Raw genomic sequence first — 27,823 nt, forward strand, 5'->3', positions numbered from 1 at the left:
TGGTGGCACAGCGTTTAAGAGTTACAGCTGCTAACCAAAAGGTCAGCAGTTCAAATCCACCAAACGCTCCTTTGAAAACCATGTGGCAGTTCTACTCCTTCCTATAGAGTTGCTGTGCATCAGAAACCACTTGATGGCAATAGTAATGGGCAGCAGTAAATACGGCATATTTATTACAGTCAAGAGGTTAGCATGCATACCCAAAGAAAAACACGATGGGTTAAAACAAGCTCTAAGACTAAATATTTACCTAGAATATAGTAATAATATTGAAGTCAAGGTCATTACAGCCATAAAGTTAGCACTTATAGCCAAAGAAATAAGAGGTCAGAATTAATAAAACCTGGAATTCATCCAAATCCTAACATAAAGTGAGGGGCACAATGTTACAACCTCCATATACAAGGAGAAAGGAGGTTAGGGTTCAAAGAATCATGAGCCCAAAATCATATTTTAATAAGAGATACATTATGCTTCTTAAAGCCAGGAAGCTACATTCACATACTACTTAAGAGAAGATCAGGGTTCATAAAGCCCTGGTCTGACTCAAATTGTGCTAAGAATTGTGTTATGTTTCCTACAAGCAGGTAAGTAGCAACCACGTTCATGGACAAAAACAGATTAGGGTTCATAAAGCTAACAGCCTACATCCATATTTTAGTGAAAATGGCCCATGGTTCTCATGGCCAGGGAGCTAGAATCCATATCCTATGAAACGTAAAGACAGAGTTTAAAGAATGCAAATCCGAGTAAAAATCTGAAACTGGATCTGAGTATTAAACAGGCCGTGGTTGTTAGAGTCAAGAAACTCCTATGTTGGGAGACTGAAGGTCAGGGTTCATTGAGCCAGAAAAATGCATCCATAAAACATAGCCAAGGGAAAAGGGGGCCACAGTAAGTACAGCCAGATAGGTAGTATTCATATTCATGATTAAAGATGGTCAGAGTTCATATGAAAGGAAATTTGCCTTAATAACCTACTTAAAAAAAGATACATGGCTTGTGAGGCCTGGAAATTAGCATCTATACCCAGAGAAACATGAAGGCAGGATTCATAAAGAAGAGCTTTAACGTATGTACTAGTGAGAAAAGGGTCATTTAAACAAAGCTAGAAAGGGAATATCCATAACCTTAAAACAATATCTATGTCTTTACTAAGACATTGACATAATAGTAAAGATTATGTCATGGTTGTTACAAAAAAGAAGTTAGCAACCATATCCAAAGGAAAAAGAATAACAAAAAAGATCAGGTTTCACAGAGCCAGGAGCTTGACCCATATTCTGGTAATGAAATAGTCAAAGGCAGCACGGTTAGAAAGCTAGCATCCTATTCAAGCAGACAAGAGGCCAGGGTTCACAGAGCTTGTTCCATGCACATATTTTTTTAATAAGGAATATGACGTGAGTGTTACAGCCAGAATCTGCTAATAGAGAAGTTCATGATTCACAGAGCCAAGAGACTAAATCAACACCCTATGAAGTAATGGGGCATGGTTGTTACAGAACCATGCCCCATACTGGCATCTATATTAAAGAGAGGGAAGGGAAGGGTTCTTTTATCAAAGTTGATGTCAATATCCTGTTGAGAATTAGGCCTTGGATTTCAGCCAGGAATCCAGCACCAGTATGTAAAAACAAACAGTTGTATGTAAGGGATAAGGAAATCATGCTACATCTTAGTAAGAATTAGGAATGGTGCTTTCAGCCAGGACGTCAACATTTATATTCAATGGAGAGGAAGTCATTGTACGTGGAGCAAGTACTGACCATTGTACATGGAGCAAGTACTGACCAGTACATCTGGCTCATAGCAACCCCAGATATTGCAGAGTAGTAATGTACTCCACAGGTTTTTTTGTTTTCTAAGTTTATGCCCTTTGGGAAGTAGATAGCCAGAACTTTCACTTGAGGGGCCTCTATGTGGACTCAAACTGTCAATCGTTCTGTTAGCAGTCATATGTTTAATGGTTTGGGCCACCCAGAAGATAGTGTCATAATTTAAGGAGTGAGCATGTTAAAATTAACAGATCTAATGGCTGGTGGAGCCACTGTGGAAAAGGGTCTGAGCATTTCCCAAAGCAACGATTGTTCTACCACCACACCAGCAGACAAGTGCAGCTCAGGGCTTTTACTGAGAGCTGGAGCTCTCTTTTTGCACAAGTCCACCTACAAAAGTGTAATAGGAGCCTAATTTGTAAGAGCCAGAAGTTGCATACTAAGCTTACCCTGCTTGAACCACACCAGAGGCCGTTTGTTAGTGCAAAAAGGTGGTGGACGGCAGGAGTTCTACACTGGACACCCCGGGGGGATCCCCAGAGAAGCAGAATGACTGCCCAGAAGGTGGTGCCCAGGAAGGGTAAAACGTCCACCTACGTTACATACCGTAGGGTTCCTTTGCTTCGATTCTCCAAAGGGCAATGCTGGATAAATGCAGAGGAGCTGTGTGGTGGCCAGGCCTCAGCTCAGGAGCACTGGGTGTGCAGATGGAAGTGTGAAGGGTGGACTGCTTGGGGATACCATCATGGCCAGTACCTTGTGGGTATGGATTCTCACACCCCGGTTGTAACACTGTGTTAGAAGGGGTCTCCAGACTTTACCCTGGGACAAAGACAGTGATCAGGTCATGGGATGTGTTCTTGCCATTTCTCAGGAGGGCTGGGGTACTCACAATGGGATTGGGAAGAGAGAGACAAAACGAAAACAAAAACGAAAGCACCGTGGAACTAAGATGAGTATGTTTTCCTGAGTATTCTCGCCTACACTGCCTGGAAATCCTGGGTGTGGATCCACCACCGACTGGGCCACGGCCCTGGAAGTGGCCTGGTTCTTCCAGTGGACAGACTTTCTCCCAGTGCCTGGAGCACAGGTGGTGGCTGAGGCGGAAACAGCCTACAACCATCCAGACCAACAGCATCAGTGTCAGCACCGCTGCCCTCCACCAAGGGGAGCCAAGCCAGGCACAGGGGGAGGGCCATGGGTTCAGAGGTCACACCGTGGGCCTAAGGATTGGCAGAACGCTTTCAGGGCCCCGGACGCTGCCCCCTTTCTCCTCCCCGTCCAGGCCCAGGCCAGTCCAGCGGCATTAAACAGCCCCCGTCTGCCCGCCCGGCCGCCCCACAACCGCCAGCCAGCCAGCCTGCCTGCCTTCTCTCCGTCTCTGGCAGCAGCCCCTCAGCCCTCGGTCCAGAGCTCTTTCGGGACCCGCCCTGAGGGAAGGCAGGAGCTAGGCCACCTTCACCCAGCCACCATGGTCCACGTGAGGGCGTCCGAAGTCCGGCAGCTGCGGCACAACAAGTTCGTGGTCGTCATGGGGGACTCGGTGCAGAGGGCCGTGTACAAGGACCTGGTGCTCCTGCTGCAGAAGGACTGCCTGCTCTCAAGCAGTCAGCTGAAGGCCAAGGGCGAGATGAGCTTCGAGCAGGACAGGCTGCTGCACGGCGGCAGGTGGGGCCGTATGCACAACGGGACCCACTACCGCGAAGTCCGCGAGTTCTGCTCCACACACCACCTTGTGCGCTTCTACTTCCTCACGCGCGCCTACTCCCGGTACGTGGAGAAAGTCCTGCTGGAGCTGCTGAGGGGCGAGCACGGCCCAGACGTGGTCATCATGAACTCCTGCCTCTGTGACCTGTCCAGGTATGGCCAGGATTCCATGTGGAGCTACAGGAGGAACCTGGAGACCCTGTTCTGGTGCCTTCGCTAGGTCCTGCCCGAGTCCTCTCTCGTGGTGTGGGACACTGCCATGCCAGTGGCTGAGACGGTCTCGGGGGGTTTCCTCCCGCCTGAGGGCATGCCCCCGACCTCGTGCCTGCGGGATGATGTGGTGGAGGCCAACTTCTACAGCGCCGCTGAGGCCAGCAGGCTCCGCTTCAACGTGCTGGACTTGAATTTCCGCTTCCGGCACTCCGGCAGCACAGGCAGGCAGATGGCGTGCACTGGAACCAACACGCTCATCGAAGGCTCTCGCAGCTGCTGCTGGCCCACCTGGGCGACATCTCGGGCGTGGACCTGCCCTGCGACAACCCGGTGGGCAGGTGGATCTGGGAAGGCCCTGGGAGCCGTCTCAGAGGGCCCGCGGACGACAGACTGCTCCAGCACCACTGAGGTGAATCCAGTGAGGTAGGCCCCGCCTCGACGCCCGCCTAGACCCGCGTGCCCTATCGCTTAGTCGCGGAGACCCCCTATTTCCCTGCCCCAGGTTCCCAGGTGCTTCCGGCGGCACCGCCATGGCTCCAGTTTGCCCTGGAACCAATCCCTGCAGCGCCAGTCATGCTCTGGCGACCCCTCTGCACTGCACACTAGGTATGGCGAGGAAGCAAACCTGACAGCTGGCCGGCTGCCCCGCAACGCCGGAATACATACGGCCTCTGATTAGCACCAGCGCCGCGTGGTTCACCGGGCTTCTCCGCCTTACCCTCCAGGTACCCCCCGCAGAGCCACAGAGGTGCAGGGGGACGGACCGCAGCCACCAGTATGACCAGTGCCAAGACTTCGGTAACCACCCCCCCAGGTAGGTCGTCCTCTCCCCTTTGAACCCTTGCCTGGGGGATGGCCTAGGCATGCAGGTCTGGAACACCTCCAGCCACCCCTCCACCCCTCTCAGCAAGGACAAGCCTTACTCGCTGCGAGTTGGGGAAAGGAACAGATATCAGACGTGCACACTCACGGTTGTCTCCTCCTTGCCTTGATGCACAAACTAACTGCGAATTAAAAAAGTGCGTTCAGAAACACAGTGTCTGTCTCTGCGAAGGCCTTGTGGGGCTGCGCCCTGGCAGTGTGTCCATAATGGATCAGTGTAGCCTGTCACTCCCATTATGTTCTGGGTGCCTTTCGGGGCAAGGAGCAGGGCGCCCAGACGCCTCCTCGGGGGCTTCTGCTGCTTTCAGGGCCAAAGAGGCAATCAGGCGAAATCCATTCCTTCCAATTACCTGTAGTTTCTGTAGAAGAGTTATTTGTTCAGAAAAGCCCCGAGGTTGAGCTGCGCTTCACCACTTAGCAAGATCCAATGCTCAATTCAGCGACCTGAAATTAAGTGCCTCTCAGGCCTCTCAAGGCTGGTGTAAAAACAAGCCTCCCAGACCTTTTTCTATACTATTAAAGTGAATTAATTTATTTGCACACACTTGGGAGACTCTGAGAGCTTTTCCAGAGGTCGGGGGTTTCCTTGGCAGAGGAACCAGCTTCTCTTTCCTCATATGAGGAACAATGCGCCTTAAAGACAAACGGGGATGGAAGGTAGCCAGGGAGGAGATGGGAATCAGAGTGATCTCAAGCATGCTAAGAATGAATGAGCAAATCCAGGGCTGGTTACGGAAAAGGAGAAATGACACATTTTGGGCTTGAAATGATTTAAAGTATTGTTAAAGGAGGTGTCAAAAGTTTGGTGTAAGAACCCCTACAGTACGTCAAACTGACAGACATGTGGGGGAAGCCAAGCATGCGCATATGCTTATATACAGAGCCCTGGTGGGGCCCTGGGTAAGCATTGCGCTGCTAACGAAAAGGTGGGCGGTTCACATCCACCAGCCCCTCCTTGGAAAACCTATGGGGCGCTTCTACTCCGTCCTATAGGGCTGCTATGAGTTCAACCTAACTCAATGGCACCTAACAACGACAGACATAAACATACATACATAGATTTATATATATATATATATATATATATATATATATATATACACACACATATACAAAAAAGGAAAAAAAACCCACTGCTGTTGAGTCAATTCTAATTCATAGTGACTTGAGAGGATTTCCAAGGATGTAAATCTTTACAGAAGCAGACTGCTGCACCTTTCTCCCAAGGAGCTGCTGGTGCTTTCAAACTGCCGACCTTTCATTTAGCAGTTGAGTGCTTTAACCACAGTGCCACCAGGGCTTCTTATACATATACACACACATATATATATACACACGTACATAAAATATACATGCATACAAATGTATATCCTGTCGTGTCACGCAGGAACTCCACCTATGTCACCTAAAAAAACAGAAACAGTTGCCAGTTGACACTGACTCTTGGCAAACCCAGGGTAGAACTGCCCCACAGTGTTTTCTTGGCTGTAACCTTCTTGGAAGCAGAGTGCCGGGCCTTTCTTCCACAGCAGTGCTGTGTGGGCTTGAACCACAAACCTTTAGGTTGTGCCAGAAGGAAACTTTGAAACTTTAATCCAAACTTGCATAAAAAAAAATTCATGTAATTCTATTGTTATTGGAAAAAAAAATTGTTTAGAAACAAAGAATTGCATTGATAAAAGCATCTTGAGAATGTAGAGTCTATTCTGATCATTACAGTGAACAAGCAGCCCTCTCGGGTGGCCAGGGAGCCGGGGGCCACGATTGTATTTAAGTCTGTGTGAGAACTGTCTCTTTTTTCCTTTTACAGACATTTACTTTCCTCTTTTCTCAAAAAGTCTCCTAGATATGCCATTCCTAATGGCAACATTTTTATTTCACCTCTCAGGAACACAGCCTCTAACCGTGAAGCCCATCATAATGAAAAATCTCGCAAAACACGTCTGCAGCAGGTGATATGCTTTTCTTCATTTTGGCTGTAGAATTTTTCTACAGAAAATTGAATTTGCTCACTTAGAATTAAAATGACCCTGCAGATCATGTTTAATTTTTCCAGCATGAATAAACCCAGCCTCTGTCTCTTTCCTCTGTCTCTCTCTCTCCCTATCTATATGCACACACACACACACACACACACACTCCAGACTTACATATAAGTTTCCTCATTGGTCAGACATTTTCAAAGTCTTTGAATCTTGCTTTCCCTGTGTAGATGGCTCTAGCAGATTCTAAAGAAACCAGGCCTTCCTGCATTGCTAGCGGGAGTGTAAAATGCTACAGCCACTGTGCAGAACAGTTTTGGCCGTGCCTCAAAAAGTTAAACATATGATGACCCCAAGATCCAGCAAACCCAGTCCTAGGCATGCACCCAGAAAAAGCCAAAACAAGAATGCAAACAGAACCCTGTAAACCAATGTTCACTACAGAGCTTTTCATAACAGCCGAAAGACAGAACTGCCTAAGTGTTCATCAACAGATGAATGGATAATCAAAATGTAGTCTCCCCTGCCCTTGCTGGCCCTCTACTTCACCAAACATGATGTCCTTCTCCAACAATTGACCCCTCCTGATGACGTGTCCAAGGCAAGCAAATTGGACAATGTTCTGTGTTGATCTATATGGTTTTTCACTGGTTCATTTTTGGAAGTAGATGGCCAGGCCTTTCTTCCTAGTCTGTCTTAGTCTGGAAGCTCTACCAAAATCTATCCACCATGGGTGGCCCTGCTGTTATTTGAAATACTAGTGGCATAGCTTCCAGCATTTCAGTAACACCCAAGCCACTACAGTAGGACAGACTGATAGATAGGTAGTAGACTATTCTGTACACACATCCTTCCTCAGACTATACTACCTATTCACGACCTTCAAGCGTTTCCTTTGTTAGTCTCTCTGAGTGGTTTTGTTCTTCCCCTTGGCATGTTCTTGAGAACCTTCTGCTCTCTCGTCTAGACCCATTACATGCTCCCCCTTCCAGGACACCTTTCTGACCGTCCCCAGGAGATTTAGCAGCATTGTAGATGGCACGCTTGTATTCCAGGTGGCATGCACTGTACATTTGGAAAGCCTAGCTCCCCTGCTAGACTTTTACCCCTTCCTGTTTATTTCTGTACAGTCTTCTAGTGCATCCCAGAATATGGTAGGCTCTGAGTCAAGGTTTGTAGAATGAAGAATTATTAATACAAATTAAATAGCAGACTGATGATAAATCATGCTGTTGAATGTCAGTAGTGAAAAGCTTACATAATTATTATGCTTGGTAACCTTGGTGGCGTAGTGGTTAAGAGCTGCAGCTGCTAACCCAAATGTTGGCAGTTTGAATCCTTAGGGTTGCTATGAGTGGAATTGACTGGACTGCAACAGGTTTGGTTTCTTTTTGGTTAGCAGTGAAGGACCTCTGGAGGCATAACAGTTAAGCACTCGGCTGCTAACAAAAAGGTTGGCAGTTCAAACTCACCATGTGGCTACAAGGGAGAAAGGCCTAGCTATCTGCTCCTGTGAAGACAATTGTTATTCAGTGCCGTCGAAGCACTTCGGACTCATAGCGACCCTATGTGCAACAGAAAGAAACACTGCCAGTCCTGCGCCATCCTCACAAACGTTGTTATGCTTGAGTCCATTGTTGTAGCCACTGTGTTAATCCATCTTGTTGAGGACTTTCCTCTCTTTCACTGACCCTCTACCTTACAAAACACGTCCTTCTCCAGGCACTGGCCCCTCCTGATAATATCTCCAAAGGAAAGATGACAACCTAGGAAACCCAATAGGGCAGTTGTATTCTCTCACATGGGGTTCCTGTGAGTTGGAATCAACTCCAAAACACCCAATAACAACAGCTTAGCAGTGAACCAAAAGTTGAGCACTTTTCTTTGGGGCTAAAGGATCCTGTTGAGAACAAAAGCAGAAAAAGACAATGAAATTTGAATATTGATGGGGCATTAACTGGCTGAGCCTAAGCAGGCAGAAGAGGACTGGCTGAGAGAAGCACAAGGCAACCCCAGGGGGGAGTAAAAATCAACCCTCCAGTCTGTAGAGGTAGAGCTAATTTTCTGTAAGTGATACTGTGAGTTGCAATATCAACGGTAAGCACAAAGAGCTTCCACTAGAGTCTTGGACCTTTGAGGATGGGGGAGATTTATGACGTGCTCTAAGGTGAAGGCTCTGTGGGTAAATTAGGTCTGGAAATTGTCCTCGGATGTCACCCTGGCTGGTTTTGAGTTGGGTCTTTGACAAAAGTAGTACTTTATCCAGAAGAGTTGCTTACAAGGGCAATAAAAACCATTTGAAATAACTCCAGGTCAGTTCTCTAAATTGGCCTTTCGTAACCTTCCTACCAGCTTAAAGTTCCAGGAGGAAATGTTGACATTTCCAGCATTGAACTAAGAGAATCTCAGCTCCCTCAGTAGTTTACCAATTAATTTGTTACTTCAAGGGCTTCATAGGAGTCTCTGAGTGGTGCAAATGTTTACATTCTTGACTAGTGGCCGAAAGGTTGGTGGTTCAAATCAACCCAGAGGTGCCTTGGAAGAAAGACCTGGCAATCTGCCTCTAAAAGTTCACAGCCATTGAAAACCCTTTGGAGGCCAGTTCTTCACCATGATTCGGAATGATCTGAGGGCAACTAACAACAAGAAGGGCTTCATAAACTGTGCAAGCTGGGTATTATCATTATTGTTGTCATAACAAATTACCACCCACTTAATGGCTCCAAGTGGAGTCCCTGAGTGGAGCAAATGGTTAAGCATTCAGCTGGTAACACAAAGGTGAGAAATTCAAGCCTACTCAGAGGTGCCGTGAAATAATGGCTTGGTGATCTACTTCTGAAAAACCAGCCACTGAAAACTCTATGGAGCACAGTTCTACTCTGACACACATGGGGAGCCATGAGTCAGAATCCACTGGAAAGCAAAAAGTTTTGATATTTTTTTTGATTCCTAATATCTATGGAGTCCCTGGATGGTTTAAACAGCTAAGGAAGTTGGATGCTAAACCAAAGGCTGGAGATTTGAGTCCACCCAGAGGAACCTAGAAAAAAGGACTGGTAATCTACTTCTGAAAAATCAGCCACTGAAAACCCTACAGAGCCCAGTTCTACTCTGACACACATGGGGTCACCATGAGTCAGGCTCGACTCCAGGGCAACTGGTTTGGTTTTTGTTTTTAGAGGTTACCTTAGTTATCTAGTGCTGCTATGAGAGAAATGCTACAAGAAGATGGTTTTAACAAAGAGAAGTTTATTCTCTCACAGTCTAGTAAGGGATAAGTTCAAATTCAGGACATTAGCTCCAGGGGAAGGTTTTCTCTCTCTGTAGGCTCTGGAGGAAGGTACTTCTCATCAATCTTCTCCTGGTCTTGGAGCTTCTTATCACAGTAACCCCGGGTCCAGAGGATGCACTCTACTACCAGCTTTGCTTTCTTGGTGGTATGACTCTCTGCTCAATTCTCTCTTTTATATCTCAAAGGAGATCGACTCAAGACACAACCTCATCTTATAGATTGAGTCCAGCCTCACTATAGTAACTGCCTCTAATCCTGCCTCATTAATATCATAGAGGTAGGATTTACAACACATTGGAGAATCACATCAGATGACAAAATGATGGACAATCGCATAATACAGGGAACCATGGTGTAGCCACGTTGACACATATTTTGGGGGAGCATCACAATCAACATCCATGGAAGCAGCAGTCCAGAAATCAAACGATCAAATGATGCATTGCATTGGGCAAATCTGCTGCAAAAGATCTCTTTAAAGTGCTAAAAAGCAAAGACATCAATCTGAGGGCTAAGGTGTACCTGACCCAAGCCATGGTATTTCAATATATTATCTTACATAACCATCATAAGTACATACTCCATTGTTTGCATTTTGTTGGTAATGTTTTCACATTCTTTTTTGGAATCCCTTTTTTTTGTGTCTGGTCTTCAGCAATGCTTTCTAAGGCATCTAGAATCTTAGCGTAGGATTTCAGACTTGCAGTTGTTGCTACAATATGTGCATTCCAACAAGTATTAGAAAGACGTTTTAATACTCAGCCATTGTCTAAATATGTTTTAAAAACTGTCCATTGGTAAGTAGAGGAGGCAAAAAATATGTAGAGTAACTGAACAGTAGAAAAAACTCAACTATATCTGGACAACAATCTACTGAGCTATGTCCTACAAGATTAAGTGAATGAATAGAATGTGGCTAGAAAATGGCATATTCATTACGTTCTAAAACCTTCTGTTGCATGTCTTTATAATACCCTGACATACTGGCAGAATTGTCATAGGACTGGCCTCTGCACTTAGAAAAACTGATTTTGTAAACTTTGCATACATAGTGAAGTACTTGATTTGCCACTCCTTCACTGGTATGAATTTTTAAGCTAGTAATTGTAACAAATCACTCAATAGGTTTTTCCATCTCTTGTAGATATGTATCTTAAAACAATACTTAGCTGCTCTATATGAGAAAGATCATGAGTGGAATCTACTGATAAACTGAAGGATTGAGCTATACTTATTTTGCTGAAAATAGTTGATCAAACTTTATCACTTTTTACATTTATTAATTTCTCACACATTTTTGTAGACATACGATGGGTTGCTTTCCTGTGTTATTATATTTTGAGATCTGACCTACTAAAAGTGCATCAAACTGAACAACAAGTTCAAGTAAACCCCCAAAATTTCCATTTTGTTGTAACCCAAACACTTCATTTCTTCTTCAAAACGGTAGTCCGAATTCAGCGATTGTTAGAATGACAACAATAATGCATTGCAAAATGAGTTTCCAGTATTGACAATCTTCGTTAATTTATGTTTCTAGTCCATGAGTTAAGCCAAAGCCATGTCTTCAGTTTAAATACGACAACATACAACTTCTGTGCATTGAACTGTTTTCATGTTTATCGATCATATTTGAGTTGTGCCAGTTGCTAAATCCACTCTTAGCAAATCAGGAATTAAATGATTTAGGACTGAATAGTTTGCAAACAAAACAATATGCAGAACCCACTGATGGAGAAGACGGTAGCCACTCCCTCTCATAATTTCCACTACTAGCTTTGCACCCTAGAAATATCTTCTGGCTACAGATATTTGTTTACCACCCAGAAAATTTTGGCATGAATTTTCAAATGGACCACTGTGATGCTGACAATCACTTGGCCTTCTTTCAATCTGATAATTTACATCATTACAAGAAAAGTTATTCCCCAAAGTAGGATCTGTGTTTCTGTTATTTTCGTGGTCTGCAGATGCAACAATTTCAGATGCTAAGATCGTTTCACTTTCTACACCATTATTAATTTTTTACTACCTCAAGGAATGCATGCAGAATTTGGAACAAATTCTGTTACAGTTGTATTGCTATTTGTAATTTCAGAACCATTGGTGCAAGTACAATGATCTGCACCCACTAAACTCAAGTGTTCAAGGAAAGAACTCTCTTCTCCTTCATTATGTTTTAAAAAGGGAGTTAATTCTGGAATTGTCTTTAGGGATTCACAAATTATTTTCTTTTCATCTTCTCAGGTTTTCATTTTTTGCACTCTAGTTAGATGTTGCCATTTCATTTTACATGGTATATCCATATTATGGCGTTTAAAAAAAATTTCTGTTCTGCCACTATTGTTGTTAGGTGCTTTCGAGTAGGTTCTGACTCACAGGAACCCTAAGTACAACAGAACGAAACACTGCCCAGTCCTGTGCCATCCTCACAATAATTGTATACTTGAGCCCATTGTTACAGCCACTGTGTCAGTCCACGCTGTTGAGGGCCTTCCACTTTTTTGCTGACCCTCTACTTTACCAAGCAAGATATGCTTCTCCAGGGACTGATCCCTCCTGATAACATGTCCATAGCCAATACATTTAAATAATGGAAAATAAAGAAAATTTATGAAACCAGTAAAATTTATAAAATAAAATTTACATTCGAATTTGAAAGTTAACACAAAAATTTATGTTTGAAAATGAGTAAGTAAAAAAAGGAATTTTATTTGGACCATGTAATTTCTTCTTCAGTTGTGAGGTAATTAAAAGGAATAGTGTTTACAATGTAGTGAGAAATAATTTTATTAGTTTATCCTATGATGTTTGTCGCCAGGCCCTTCATAGAACACCACGGGTTTCATTTTGAAATACTTAAAAATTTGTGCACTCTCTTTCTGGTCTTTGATGCCATGTCTTCAAAGTTAATTGGACTATTGCCAATATCCGTCAGCAGTGAGAGCAATCTCAAAGACCTTGACACAAATTCAAGGGTATACTCAATATTACGACACATTTTGGCTCGCTTTGCACAGGACCAGACGAGCCACGTCGTGACTCACGGTGAATGTGAGGCTATTTATACCTGACTGATCTGAAATGAAAAGGAAAATATAATTACTATCGTATGCAAGATTTATAAAATGTGTATTTTTTTCTTTGCAAAATTCTTCAACACCCATAATGGATATAGCAATAGCAGCATCTCTCAACTGGAAAGTTTGTTTTGCAAAGTCATAATGATATCAGTTTCTTAAAATAAAGACAGAATATGGGTTTTTGTGTGAGGAACTGATTTGATTTGTAAACTTTCACTCAAAGCACATAAAAATTATTAAAAAAAAAAAAGGTAGAAATAGAACTACCATACGATCCAGCAATCCCACTCCTTGGAATATATCCTAGAGAAATAAGGGCCTTTAAATGAACAGATATATGCAAACCCATGATTATTGCAGCACTGTTTACAATAGCAAAAACATGGAAGCAACTGAGTTGCCCATCAACAGGTGAATGGATAAATAAATTATGGAACATTCACACAATGGAATACTATGCATTGATAAAGAACAGCAAGGAATCTGTGAAACATTTCATCACATGGAGGAAACCGGAAGGCATTATGCTGAGTGAAATTAGTCAGTTGCAAAAGGACAAATATTGTATAAGACCACTATTATAAAAACTTGAGAAACTGTTTGAGCCGAGAAGAAAACATTCTTTTGTTGTTACGAGAGGGGGGAGGGAAAGAGGGTGGGAGAGGGGCATTCACTAACTAGATAGTAGATAGGAACTACTTTAGGTGAAGGGAAAGACAGCACACAATACAGGCGAGGGCAGCACAACTGGACGAAACCAAAAGCAAAGAAGTCTCCTGAATAAACTGAATGCGTCGAAGGCCAGTGTAGCAGGGGCAGGGGTCTGGGGACCATGGTTTCAGGGGACATCTAAGTCAATGGGCATAATAAAACCTATTAAGAAAACATTCTGCATCCCACTTTGAAGGGTGGCATCTGGGGTCTTAAACGCTAGTGAGCAGCCATCTAAGATGCATCAATTGGTCTCAACCCACCTGGATCAAAGGGGAATGAAGAACACCAAGGACACAAAGTAATTACAAGCCCAAGAGACAGAAAGGGTCACATGAACCAGAGACTACATCATCCTGAGACCAGAACTAGATGGTGCCTGGCTACAACCGATGACTGCACTGACAGGGAACACAACAGGGAACCCCTGAGGGAGCAGGAAAGCAGTGGGATGCAGACCCCAAATTCTTATAAGACCAGACTTAATGATATGGTTGAGACTAGAAGATCCCCGGTGGTCATGGCCCCCAGGCCTTCTGTTGGCCCAGGACAGGCACCATTCCTGAAGCCAACTCTTCAGACATGGATTGTACTGGACAGCGGGTTGGAGAGGGATGCTGGTGATGAGTGAGCTTCTTGGATCAGGTGGATACTTGAGACTATGTTAGCATCTCCTACCTGGAAGGGAGATGAGAGGGTGGAGGGGGTTAGAAGCTAGTGAAATGGACATGCAACGAGACAGTGGAGGGAGAGAGTGGGCTATCTCATTAGGGAGAGTAATATGAAGTGTGTAGCAAGGTGTATATGGGTTTTTGTGTGAGAGACTGACTTGATTTGTAAACTTTCCCTTAAAGCACAATAGAAATTATAAAAAAAGGAAAGTCCAGGGGAGCATCTACCACGGCCTCCACCAGATTGAGTCCAGTAAAGCTAGATGGACCCGGCAACCACCACTGACTGCTCTGACGGGGATCACAGTACAGGGGTCCAGGCAGAAATGAAGAAAAATGTAGAACAAAATTCTAATTTGAAAAAAAATCACCAGACTTGCTGGCCTGACAGACTGGAGAAACCCTGAGAGTATGGCTCTCAGACACCCTTTTGGCTCAATAATGAAGTCACTCCTAAGGCTCACCCTTCAGCCAAACATTATACAGAGCCATAAAACAAAATGAGACTGAAGAGGAGCACCAGCCCTGGGGCAGGAAATGGAAGTCAGGAGGGGACAGGAAAGCTGGTAATAGGGGACCCAAGGTTGAGAAGGGAGAGTGTTGACAAGTCATGGGCGTGTTAACCAATGTCATAAAAGAATATGTGCGCTAAATGTTTAAGGAGAAGCTAGTTTGTTCTGTAAGCCTTCATCTGAAGTTTGATAAAAAGAAAATCGCAGCCTTGGAAACACTATGGGGCAGTTCTACCCTGTCCTACACGGTAGCTATGAGTCAGAAAGGACTAGATGGCTGTGGGTTTGGTTTTTTTGTTTGTTTGTTTCTGGCATCTTTCTGGGAAAAAATGTGGGCAGGTAGTGGGGGCAGCCAATGGGAGAGTGAAGCAAGAAAAACAAGGAAGCAAACGCTTCCCATTACAAAAAAGAAAAAGGTTTTGGCCCTTCAATAATCCCGTTGTTCCATTATAACACTAGGTAACAGTTCAGATTTTAATTATGTGCTTGCTTTCCCAAAGGGGACGTAGTTGTTATCTATAATTACACAAGGCTTTTTTTTTCTTATCTTTTATCAGAGGAGGCTGAGTGGTACAAATGATTTGCCATCAGCTGCTAACTTAAAGGAAACTTGGTGGCTCAGTGGGTAAGTGCTACAGCTTCTAACCAAAAGGTTGGTAATTCGAATCCACCAGGCACTCCTTGGAAACTCTATGGGGCAGTTCTACTCTGTCCTATAGGGTTACGATGAGTCAGAATCGACTCAATGGCAACAGGTTTGATTTTTTATTTTTTGGCTAACTTAAAGAGTGGCTATTTGAACTCACCCACAGGTTCTGTGGAAGAAAGGCCTGTGATCTACTTTGGTAAATATTACAGCCAAGAGAAGGCTGTGGAGTAGTTCTACTCTGTAATATATAGGGTCTCCATGAGTCGGGGGATGACTCGACGGCAGCCCACAATGACATCTACATATCTTTTATCTTCGTTCCTTGAATGCTCCTGTTGTTGCTAGCTGCCGTGGAGTTGGCCCCCGACTCACAGGGATCCCAAACACGGCAAAACAAAGCGCTGGCTGGTCCTGTACCAGCCCCATGATGGGTTGCAAATGGAGCTATTGTGATCCACAGGGTTTTCACTGGCTGATTTTTGCATGCAGATTGCCAGGCCTTTCTTCCTAGTCCATCTGGTCTGGAAGCTCCTCAGAAAACTATTCAGCATGACAGCAACACTCAAGCCTCCACTGACAGTCAGGTGGTGTCAGCCTTCCTTGGACACGCAAAGCAAAAGTCGGAACTTGATTTTTGTTAAGTTCTTGTTTTCGATGACAAGGGCAATCAGTGGGGGTCTTTCACAAATAAATGGATGTGACTGTGATACGGCTCCGAGTATCATGCGGCTAGAAACCCTGGTGGCATGGTGGTTAAGTGCTACGGCTGCTAACCAAAGGGTCCACAGTTCTAGCCTCCTGGACTATGACAGCATAAATTTCTCTTCATTAGAGACATTCACTTGTGGTATTTCTGTTGTAGCAGCACTAGATAACTGAGATAGCTGCTAACCAGAAGATTGGTGGTTCAAGTCTACCCAAAGGCACCTAGGAAGAAAGTCTAGTCAATCTACGTCTGAAAGATCAGCTATTGAAAACCATATGGAATGTGGTTCTACTCTGAAACACATGGGGTCACAATGAGTTGGAAATGACTTCGCAGCAACTAGCCCACACACACATACACACACACACACACACACACACCTGTGGGCATCAATTCCGACTTGTAGACCCTATAGGACAGAGTAGAACTGTGTCATAGGGTTTCCAAGTAGCGGCTGATGGATTTGAAGGACCGACCTTTTGGTTAGCAGCCGAGTTCTTAACCACTGGGCCAGTACTTCACAAATTTAGTCTTCTCTGTGTATGCTATGCCTCCCGTTCAGACATAGCATAGTATTCAGACTGAGCACTCTCTGTCCCAGCTTCTAGTCTTGGCTTACTTGTTCTTCTTCTGACGGCATTTCATTCATTGTTCACTGACTTCATGAAACAATGTTTTTCACTGGCCAAATCTTATCATAGCTCTAATGGGCCAGGATACAGGCTTCTCCTGATTCACACAGCTGCAGGGCCTGGCAAACCCAAGGTCGAAAGGCCAGAGAGCAGGGCTCTGGATCACAGGCTGCAGAGGGTGAGGAATGCCAAGATCAGCTGGCAAGACAGCAGGTAAGTTGCTAGCTCAAGTCACAAGAGCCAGAGATCAGACCAACAGGAGGCAGCTGAGGGATTCAGAGTGAGCGAAAACTTTGAGCCTTGCCAGGAAGTCTACCTAGACTGGATGCAGGCCACATTCCCAAGGAAACTCCCTTTCCACTAATCAGCTGCTCACCGCAGATCCCACCATGGAGGTGATCATGTTATATCGAATCTCATCATGGAGGTGATCACATCATCGTACGACTGCCCAACTACGTCATAACTGCCAAACCACTGAAAGTCATGGCCCAGCTAAGGTGACACACAACTTTAACCATCACACTAATAGAGTTGGTAATTACCATCTCTAAAACACTTTTCTGTACTACTTACCCTCATACAGCATCCTTGAATACGCGAACCACCGATAGTTCAATTAAAAATTAATCTACTAAATGACAGAAATTCTTAGATTATCTTTGATATCAAAGCTCATCATGGAGGTGATGACATCATCACTGTTGTTGTTCTGTTATTAGGTGTGGTCGAGTCAGTTCCAACTCACAGCAGCCCTATGCACAACAGAACCAAACACACTGCCTGGTCCTGCACCATCATTAAAATTGTTATTATACTTGAGCCCATTGTTGCAGCCACTGTGTCAATCTACCTCATTGAGGGTCTTCCTCTTTTTTACTGACCCTGTACTTTGCCAAGCGTGATGTCCTTCTTCAGGGATTGATCCCTCCTGATAACAAGTCCAAAGTATGTAAGACGCAGTCTCGCCATCCTTGCTTCTAAGGCGCATTCTGGTTGTACTTCTTACAAGACAGATTTGTTTGTTCTATTGGCAGTCCATGGTATATCCAATATTCTTCTCCAACACCACAGTTCATAGGCTTCAATTCTTCTTTGGTCTTCCTTATTGATTGTCCGGCTTTCACATGCATATGAAATGATCGAAAATACCATGGCTTAGGTCAAACCCACCTTAGTCTTCAAGGTGACATCTTTGCTTTTCAACACTTTAAAGAGGTCTTTTGCTGCAGATTTCCCCAATGCAATGTGTCTTTTGATTTCCTGAGTGTTGTTTCCATGGGTGCTGATTGTGGATCCAAGTAAAATGAAATCCTTGACAACTTCAATCTTTTCTCCGTTTATCATGATGTTGCTTCCTGGTCCACTTGTGAGGATTTTTGTTTTCTTTATGTTGAGGTGCAATGCATACTGAAGGCTGTGGTCTTTGATCTTCATTAGTAAGTGCTTCAAGTCCTCTTCACTTTTAGCAAGGAAGGTTGTATCATCTGCGTATCACAGGTTATAAATGAGTCTTCCTCCAAACCTGATGCCCCGATCTTCTTCATATAGTCCAGCTTCTCGTATTATTTTCTCAGCATACAGATTAAATAGGTATGGTGAAAGAATGCAACCCTGGCACACACCTTTCCTGACTTTAAAATACTCAGTATCCCCTTGTTCTGTCCGAACAACTGCCTCTTCATCTATGTACAGGTTCCTCATGAGCACAATTAACTGTTCTGGAATTTCAATTCTTCGCAATGTTATCCATAATTTGTTCTGATTCTCACAGTTGGATGCCTTTGAATAGTCAATGAAACACAGGAAAACATCCTTCTGGTATTCTCTTCTTTCACCCACGACCCATCTGACAACAGCAGTGATATCCCTGGTTCCACATCCTCTTCTGAATCTGGCCTGAAATTTGGGTAGTAACCTGTCGATATACTGCTGCAGCCACTTTTGGATGATCTTCAGCAAAATTTGTTTGCATGTGATATTAATGATATTGTTCCATAATTTCCACATTTGGTTGGATCATTTTTCTTGGGAATAGGCATAAATATGGATCTCTTCCAGTCAGTTGGCCAGGAAGCTGTCTTCCATATTTCTTGGCATAGACAAGTGAGCACTTCCAGTGCTGCATCTGTTTGTTGAAACGTCTCAATTGATATTCCATCAATTCCTAGTGCCTTCTTTTTTGCCAATGCCTTCAGAGCACTTGGACTTCTTCCTTCAGTACCATTGGTTCCTGATCATATGCTACCTTTTGAAATCATTGAACATCAACTAATTCTTTTTGGTATAATGACTCTATGTATTTCATCCATGTTCTTTTGATGCTTCCTGCGTCATTTAACATTTTCCCCATAGAACCCTTCACTATTGCAACTCGAGGTTTGAATTTTTTCTTCAGTTCTTTCAGCTTGAGAAACGCCAAGTGTGTTCTTCCCTTTTGGTTTTCCATCTCCAGCTCTCCGCACATGTCATTACAATATTTTACTTTGTCTTTTCAAGAGACCCTTTGAAATCGTCTGTTCAGTTCTTTTACTTAATCAATTCTTCCTTTTGCTTTAGCCGATGTTGGAGAGCAAGTTTCATAGTCTCCTCTGACATCCGTCTTGGTCTTTTCTTTCTTTCCTGTCTTTTCAATGACCTCTTGCTTTCTTCATGTCTGATGTCTTTGATGTCATTCCAAACTCATCTGGTCTTCAGTCACTAGTGTTCAGTGAGTCAAATCTATTCTTCAGATAAACTCTAAATTCAGGTGGGATGTGTTCAAGGTCATATTTTGACTCTCGTGTACTTGCTCTGATTTTCTTCAGTTTCAGCTTGAACTTGCACATGAGCAATTGATGGTCTGTTCCATAGTTGGCCCCTGGCCTTGTTCTGACTGACGATATTGAGCTTTTTCATCGCCTCTTTCCACAGATGTAGTCAATTTTATTTGTGTGCATTCCATCTGGCAAGGCCCATGTGTATAAAGAAGGTATTTGCAATCAAGACGTAATTGGTCTTGCAAATTCTAACCCCTATGCTTATAAATGAAATCCCATCTAAGGATAGAGTTTTCTTTGTTATGTGAATAAGGTCATATCAGTGTAGGGTGTGTCTTAAACGAATCACTTCTGAGACATAAAAAGAGCAGATGTGGTACACAAACAAGCAAGCACAGATGAGGAAAGACAGATGTCACGTGGAGATCCCCCAAGGAACCAGGTATAGAAGCTGAAAGAGACAAGGACCTTCCCCAGCACCAGCAGAGAGACAGCCTTCTCCTAGAGGCCGTGCCCTGAATTCAGGCTTCTAGCCTCCCCAACTGTGAGAACACAAATTTCTGTTTGTTAAAGCCTCCCACTTGTGGTATTTTTGTTACAACAGCACACGGAGACTAAGACAAGGGTGAACAGGGAAATAATCCAGCTGCTACAACAATGCGGGGCGAAGCTGTCGTAGACATAAGGGCAGGGAGCATCTGTGGAAGCTTGCAAAGGACGCGCACGCTGGACACAGGCAAGGGAGAAACATCCACACAAGCTCAGGGTGAATGTCAGTTATATGAAGGAAAAAGGGGAGAAGGAGAGCTGTCTCAGGGAGAAGGTGAGAATGTTTGTGTGCTGGGGAACCTCACATGCAAACCCTGAGAAGCAGGATCTTAGGGTACAAGGGGAAGCCCTGGTGGCACAGTGGTTAAGCTGCCAACCAAAAGGTCAGTGGTTCAAATCCACCAGCCACTCCTTGGAAACCCCATGGGGAAGTTCTACTCTGTCCTACAGGGTCACTGTGAGTCAGAATCGACTCAGAATGGGTTTTTTTTTATGGCTGAAAACATGATGTTGAGGGAAGTGAGATGAGCCCCAATGAGGACAAGCTCGTTACAGCCAGACAAGGGATGGTGGATGGGGAACACCAACAGATGTGTCTAAGGGTGTAAACTTTGACTCCTGGAAAAGCAGCTAGAAATACAGCTGTCCAGAGGTAGTCACTGCATGCTCTCTGGGCGAGAGGTGGGGGTGTCTCAGAGTCCCTGAGTTCCTACTGAGATTGTGATGTCGCTAACTGAGCTGAGTAAGCTGTCTTGATGCTCTCCGTGTATCTAGCTGAACATTAGGTGAAAGCTTCATTAGGTGGCGATAATATGATTTTGTTGTTAGTTGCTGCTGAGCTGCCTCCGACTCATGGTGACCCCACATATGACAGAATGAAATGCTGCCCATTCCTGTGCCACCTTCATCATCACTGGTATGTTGGAGTCCAACGTGAAGGCTACTGTGTTACCCCATCTCATGGAGGGGCTCCCTCTTTTTGGCTGACCCTGTACTTTACGAACCAGGATGTTCTTTTCCAGCGACTGGACTTTCCTGATGACGTGTCCAAAGTAAGTGAGCCAAAGTCTCTCCATCTCACTTCCAAGGAGCAGGCTGGTTGGATTTCTTTCTAAGACTGATTTGTTCGTTCATATGGCAGTCCACGGTATGTTCAATATTCTTCATCAACATGACACACAAATGCACCGATTCTTCTTCTGACTTTTTTTTCATTGCCCAGTGTTCGCACACATATGAGGCCATTGAAAAGACCATGGCTTGGGTCAGGCACACCTTAGTCATCAAAGTGACATCTTTGCTTTTTTAAAACTTTAAGACTAGGCAAAACAAATCAGCAGCCCTTGCCAGACCCAAGCTTTAGGCCACACTGAACCTCATTTCTGCAATAAGGAGGCCAGGAGACAAACCAAGAAACCTGTCGCTGTCAAGATGATTCCCATAACAACCCTGTAGGACAGAGTAGAACTGCCCCATAGAGGTTCCAAGACTGTAATAGTTACAGAAGTGGACTGCCACATCTTTCTCCTGCCCAGTGGCTGGTGGTTTCAAACAGCCGAACTTTTAGTTAGCAGCCAAGCATTTAACCACTGTGCCACCAGAGCTCCCTCCAAGTGAAGGGCAGCAAGTTATAATTGTTAACAATGAGAAGGCAGTTACCATGTGCCAGGACTGGTTTGTGTTAGTCAGGCTAGGACAGAGATGGTGCAGTAACAAACAAGCCATCACAACTCAGAAGGGTAGCATGTTGTTATGGATAGAATATGTGTCAACTTGTCTAGGCCGTGATTCCCCAGTATTGTGTGGTTGTCTACCATTTTCTCATCTAATGTGATTTTCCTATGTGTTGTAAATACAACCTCCATGATGTTAATGAGGTGGGGTAGGTGGCAATTATGTTAATGAGGCGGGACTCAATTGCAAGGTTGGATTGTGTCTTGAGACAATCTCTTTTGAGATATAAAAGAGAGAAGTTAGCAGAGAGACATGTAGACCGCATACCACCAAGAAACAAGAGCATGGAGAATAGCACGTCCTTTGGGCCCAGCGTCCCAGTGCTGAGAAGCTCCTAGAGCTGAGGAAGATTGATGACAAAGACCTTTCCCCAGAGCTAACAGAGAGAGAAAGCCTTCCCTTGAAGCTGGTGCCCTGAATTTGGACTTGTAGCCTCTTAGACTGTTAGAAAATAAACTTCTGTTCATTGAAGCCACCTGCTTTTTACAGCGGCACTAAGTGACTAAGACACATGGTAAGTCTGTTCACTTGAACCATCCTCATACTGCAGCCTACAACACGGCGGAGCTCCATTTACTAGTAAATCTTTCCATCTAAGTTGCGATAGCCACCCAAGATAAATTGCATTTCAAGATCTGCATCTTTGGCTTGCATTTAACGCACAATACATGTTGTTATCACTGGGTACCATGGAGTCAATTCCGACTCATAGTGGCCCCGTGTGACAAAATAAGAATTACCCCACAGTGTTTTCCAGGCTATAATCTTCTACAGAAACAGATCGACAAGTCTTTTCTCCAGCAGAGCTGCTGGGGAAGGTCACACTGCTAACCTTTCAGTTAGCAGTCGAGTGCTTAACCGTTGCACCACCAGGTTCCTGCAGAGTGCATAGTACGTCGTTAAAATAAAACATTTTACTCCGAGGGCATTGTCTGAACCTGCGCTGCTGAAGTGAGTCCTAGATAACTACATAATGGACAAACCCAAACATTCAAAAGGAAAGACACTCCCTGATCACACAGTTTTGCCGCCATATGTTTACTTCAGCTATTAGTGCAATTCCTTTGTCTTGGAAATTAATTTATTTGCATTTATTTTTAAATGAGTGTTTCATCCTTCTCTGCAGCTAAGAGTATCTAGATGTTCCAAGTAGCAGGCCAGCCCTGGTGTAACAGCTTTATTTATTCAGGGAGGCTGGTCAACCTGTCCAGTTGTACACGCAAAATACAGGGTATCAGCCTGGAGGAGGCTCAAGAACTAATTTAACCTCAAACTTAATTCTTTTAATAATGTATCAGTCACAGACCCTTAAAGCACCCTCATCAAATGAAAATATACAGCTTTGGCTCAGATTTAATTAATTTACACAGCATTCATTTTACCTTAATGGACGCCCATGGAGGCGGAGTGAGTACTGATGAATATACATAAATTGCACTCCAATTTTCTCTATCACTAAAAAATAAAGCCGTAGGAATGAAAAAAGAAATCACACACTCATTAAATATATGTGGTGTTTTCTTCCTACAATGCAGCAGGGCTTGGGAAGGGGACTGTGGGAAGCAAGAAAAAGGGAGAAGAAAAGAATGTAATATTGCTAAACACCTACGTTTTGGAAATTGGAGTTTGGAAAGAAAGGTGTTGTCTACACAGCTCTGTCTGTTTTTGAATACTTTGTTATGGATTGGATTATGTCCCCCCCCAAAAATATGAAAGCTTGGCTCCTGGACATGTGGATATGATTCTGTTTGGAAATAGCTTATTCCTTTCTTATGTTAATGAGGTCATCCAAGAAGATTGGCCAACTAGCTTGCTAAATTTAGACGCATCATCAAGAGAGATCAATGGCTGAAGGACAGCATTGTGTTTGGTGAAGTAGAGGGCCAGCAAGGGTAAGGGAGACCCTTGGTGAGATGGATTGTCACAACAGAACAAGGATGGACTTGCAAATGCCAGTGATCATGAGGATGACTCAGGACCAGGCAGCATGTTGTTCTGCTGTACATAAGATCTCACTGAGTTGGAGTCAACTCAAGGGCTGCTATCTTTATCTCCTACCTACCTAAATATCCATCCATCCGTCCATCTGTCCATCCGCCCATCCGTCCATCTGTCCATCCACTATCCACCTATCATCCATCCATCATCCATCCATCTATCCTTTCATCTGCCTGTCCATCCATCTATCCATCCATATATCTGTCTAAAATCTGTCTGATCTGTAGTGTTTCCAATGGTTGTGACCTTTCAGAAGCAGATCACCAGGCTTGTCATCTGATGCACCTTGGGTGAGTTTAAATCGCCAGCCTTCCAGCTAGTAGTGGGGTTTAACGATTTGTGCCACCAAGGGACTCCTAATAAGAATACTGGACACGTTCAATCTTAAATATTCGTCTTAAAAGAAATCCTGTAAAACCTTGACCTTTAGCTCCCAGGGGTTAATTTCAAGTGTTTCAAAAATTTATACAAGAAATATCCCCAAGAATAAACAACGAGGCTGTGATTTTGCTAAGTTCTGTATATGCATCCAGGAATAAAGGACCACGGTCCCCCACCACTTCAGTTTGAATGACATCTTCCTCACAAATTCTAATAACCCTTATTTCTAACAGAATTAGCTTTGTAAACCAATTTGTCACCCTGGGCACAAAATATCACCCCTCATTTATAAAAGGATTCTTCCTTGAGGGGACAGTGGTGGTTCGGTGGTAGAATTCCCACCTTCCATGCAGGAGACCTGGGTTTGATTCCCAGACAGTGAACCTCAGGGTAGCCATCACAGGATTTCAAATACCAGTAGGGTCACTTGTGATGGACAGGTTTCAGTGAAGCTTTCAGACTAAGACAGAGTAGGAAGAAAGGCCTGGTGATCTACTGAAAATCAGCCAATGAAAATCCCGTGGATCACAATGATCTGATCCCATTGTACATACAGTGGCCATGAGTCAAGGGCCAACTCAAAGGCAGATAATAACAACAATATTTGAGGAGTCCCAGCTACATTTATGGAGCTTTGGTGGCACACTTATTAAGAGCTACGGCTGCTAACCAAAAGATTGGCAGTTCGAATCCACCAGCTGCTCCTTGGAAACCCTATGGGGCAGTTCTACTTTGTTCTACAAGGTCGCTATGAGTCGGAATCCACTCAACGGCACCTCACAACAAAAAGAAGCTGCTTTTAAAAGATCCTTGTCTTATCTTGAGTCCTTTTCAGATTCATTTCCAACTTTCCGTCCTTTCTCATGTTAGATCTGCTAGAAAATGTGCCTACCTCAGCATTTTCAGATCACTTCTGCACAGTTGTTTTTACTAAGCAGTGTTCTTTGTATGTATTTTTTATACGTTTTTCATAAATATTTAGGCTCCATGTTAGCTCTAAGCATTCTTGACATATCACCACCAAATTTGAAGCCGTCAGATATTCAGTAAATGTTGATGGACATTATATACTTTGGGTGCAGTCTTGATGTTCAGTTTGGGAGAAAGTAAACATCACCTCCCAAATGCATTCTTTTTCTCCAATTTAAGGTCTTAGCAACTGACATGATTAGTGTAGAATAAGTAATTAAGATTGATTGAGTTAGTTAATAGTCATGAAAGCACCAATGTTTTCTGTTAGAAAATTAAGCAATTTAGTTTGCTTTTGATCATCACTGATGACTATAGAAGTGCATATCTCCAAGGGGAAGGGTTCTAAATATTCATCAATGTGCTGAATCATTTAAGCTGGAATTTGGTTTACTGATAAGTGATGCTTAAATAATACAGAAATAAACATGTAGCATTATTAGGAAAATTGAAAGAATGTTTCTGTTGGAGTTACTACATCAAAAGAAAATGTTTTAACTAAAGAAAATGACCAGTCACTGTCTAAATTCCTGAGGCATGTCTAAAAATCCTGCGACAATGAAAACACCGAGTGGTTATTAGGTTTGAGCTGCAGTGGAGTCTGGCATAGAGTCAGGGAAAGAAAACAATACAATTTAAACACTATCGCAAAGCCCTTGCTTGGAATCTATCCTAAGGAAATCATCAGATTTAGAGAAAGATTTATATATGAGCATCTTCATTATAGTTTTATTTATAATAGTGATACTCTGAAACAAGTCCAAGTACCCAACAGCATAAAACAAGTTGAATAAGTTCTAGAGTCATATCCAGCCACTGAAATTCATGCCTATGGTTCACCACTTTGCCACGTACAAGAGGGAGGCCTTGGCCCTAGGCTGGCTCTGTTAGAGCTCCACGACCTCAGGTATTTTCCCCGACCTTTGACCCGTGCCCTCGTGAGTGTGTGATCTCTACTTATAGTTCTCCTCTGACCACTGTGAATCCGCCACCTGAGGATACGTGAGCGTGGAAATCAACATCTATCACTGGTTGCAATGTCACAGGTCACTAGGTGTCTAGGCTCAGGCTGACCTTGGCTGTCTTCTGCCCAGGCCAGGAGCCTAATCCTTCAAAGGCAATGAGGACACTTGGTCACTGGCCGACATCCTTTCTTTCATCCACACAGTGGTCTCGATGAGGGTAAAGAGGCCAGGTAGGTCAGGTGAAGGCTGAGTGTGGGGCTTAAGGTTTTTTTCCTAATCAGCATGGAGACAGCCACCGGAAGGGTGGGCGTAACTTCTGACGGGACGGGTTACAAACACTGAGCCAATAGGAGAGGTCCAGCCTAACCCGCCAGTTCCGCAGAGCCCTCCATTTTACCCATGGATACACAACGGCCCCTTCTGTCTTTGGCCACAAAATCGAGGGCACCCAGGGAATATCTTCACAGTAGGTAACCGTTGATGTGGACAGCTTCGACACACTGGGATAGCAGGGAAGTATCTCTGTTCCACTTATGTTAGAATATCAGTGTTCAAGGCACCCTTCCTCAGCATCTATGGCCCCTCTCTGTATGTGGTCATTCAGAGAAATCTATTCATTCTACCTCTGAGACACATCACAAGTACGAGGGGCCTGAGAGAGAGCCTGGAGATGAAACGGAGGAGGCTTCTGGCTGTACCACTTTCCCATGGGCAGACAATAGCAGGTAGTCTCTCTGGAATGTCTTAGCTCTTGTTGATTGACATGAGGAATAAAGTAGGGTGGACCCTGGCCAGTTGTAGCTTGTGGGCAGATGCAAGCTCTCAGGCGAGGAATAATTCCTCTGCTGCTTTGTATGGTGAAACCGCCCCCCGCAACGGGAAGGGCAGAGAACATTGACCCACACCTGCCAGGGGCCTTTCCTGGGACGAAAGATCCCAACCTAGTCTCAACGTCGTCACCCTCTCAGCACACACCTTTCCTGCACACATAATCCTGCCTTTTCCGTCAGTGCCTCATCCTACTAGGAAAAAAACATTCCGGTCAAAAAGACAATGCCAGAGAAATCGAGGAGACACTGCCATTTTCCAAATTTTTGCTTTCTACCCATCCCCGCCTCCGGTCAAAAGCTGCGTATGTGGCCGGGCTCCGAAGGCAAGGCCGAAATCCTGGCAGCCTGGGCCCCAGCAGTCCAATGGTTTATGGATGTGGGGACACGGATGACCTGTTTGCCACATATAGAAAATGAACATTCAATATAGAACACATAGTATGGAATAGAGAATACAGGAAATATTGAATATAGAAGAATATAGAATATTGAACATGGAATATATACTGTAGAATAAAAAACATAGATTAGGAAATAAAGTATAAATGACGCAGAACATAAAATATATTTTATAGAATATAGAAGACAATAGAATACAGATTGTAAAGTACAGAATTCACAATATAGAGGAAAACAGGATATAGAAGAATATAGAATATAGGACAAATGTAGAATATGGAATACAGAAATATATAGTATATAAAAAGATGGAATATGGAAGAACATAGACTATAGAATAGAGAATATAGATGAATTTAAAATATAGAATGTAGAATATATAATATGTAATACAAAATATGCAATATAGAATATAGAACAA

General features: G+C 43.8%; 1 pseudogene; it reads left to right on the plus strand.

Moving 5' to 3' along the window:
* The first annotated feature begins 3,035 nt into the window (after window positions 1-3,035).
* Window positions 3,036-4,106, plus strand: LOC100660368 (PC-esterase domain-containing protein 1B-like; annotated as a pseudogene).
* The last annotated feature ends 23,717 nt before the right edge of the window (window positions 4,107-27,823 follow it).

Source organism: Loxodonta africana, unplaced genomic scaffold (genome assembly GCF_030014295.1).
Source record: "Loxodonta africana isolate mLoxAfr1 unplaced genomic scaffold, mLoxAfr1.hap2 scaffold_113, whole genome shotgun sequence".
Lineage (NCBI taxonomy): Eukaryota > Metazoa > Chordata > Mammalia > Proboscidea > Elephantidae > Loxodonta > Loxodonta africana.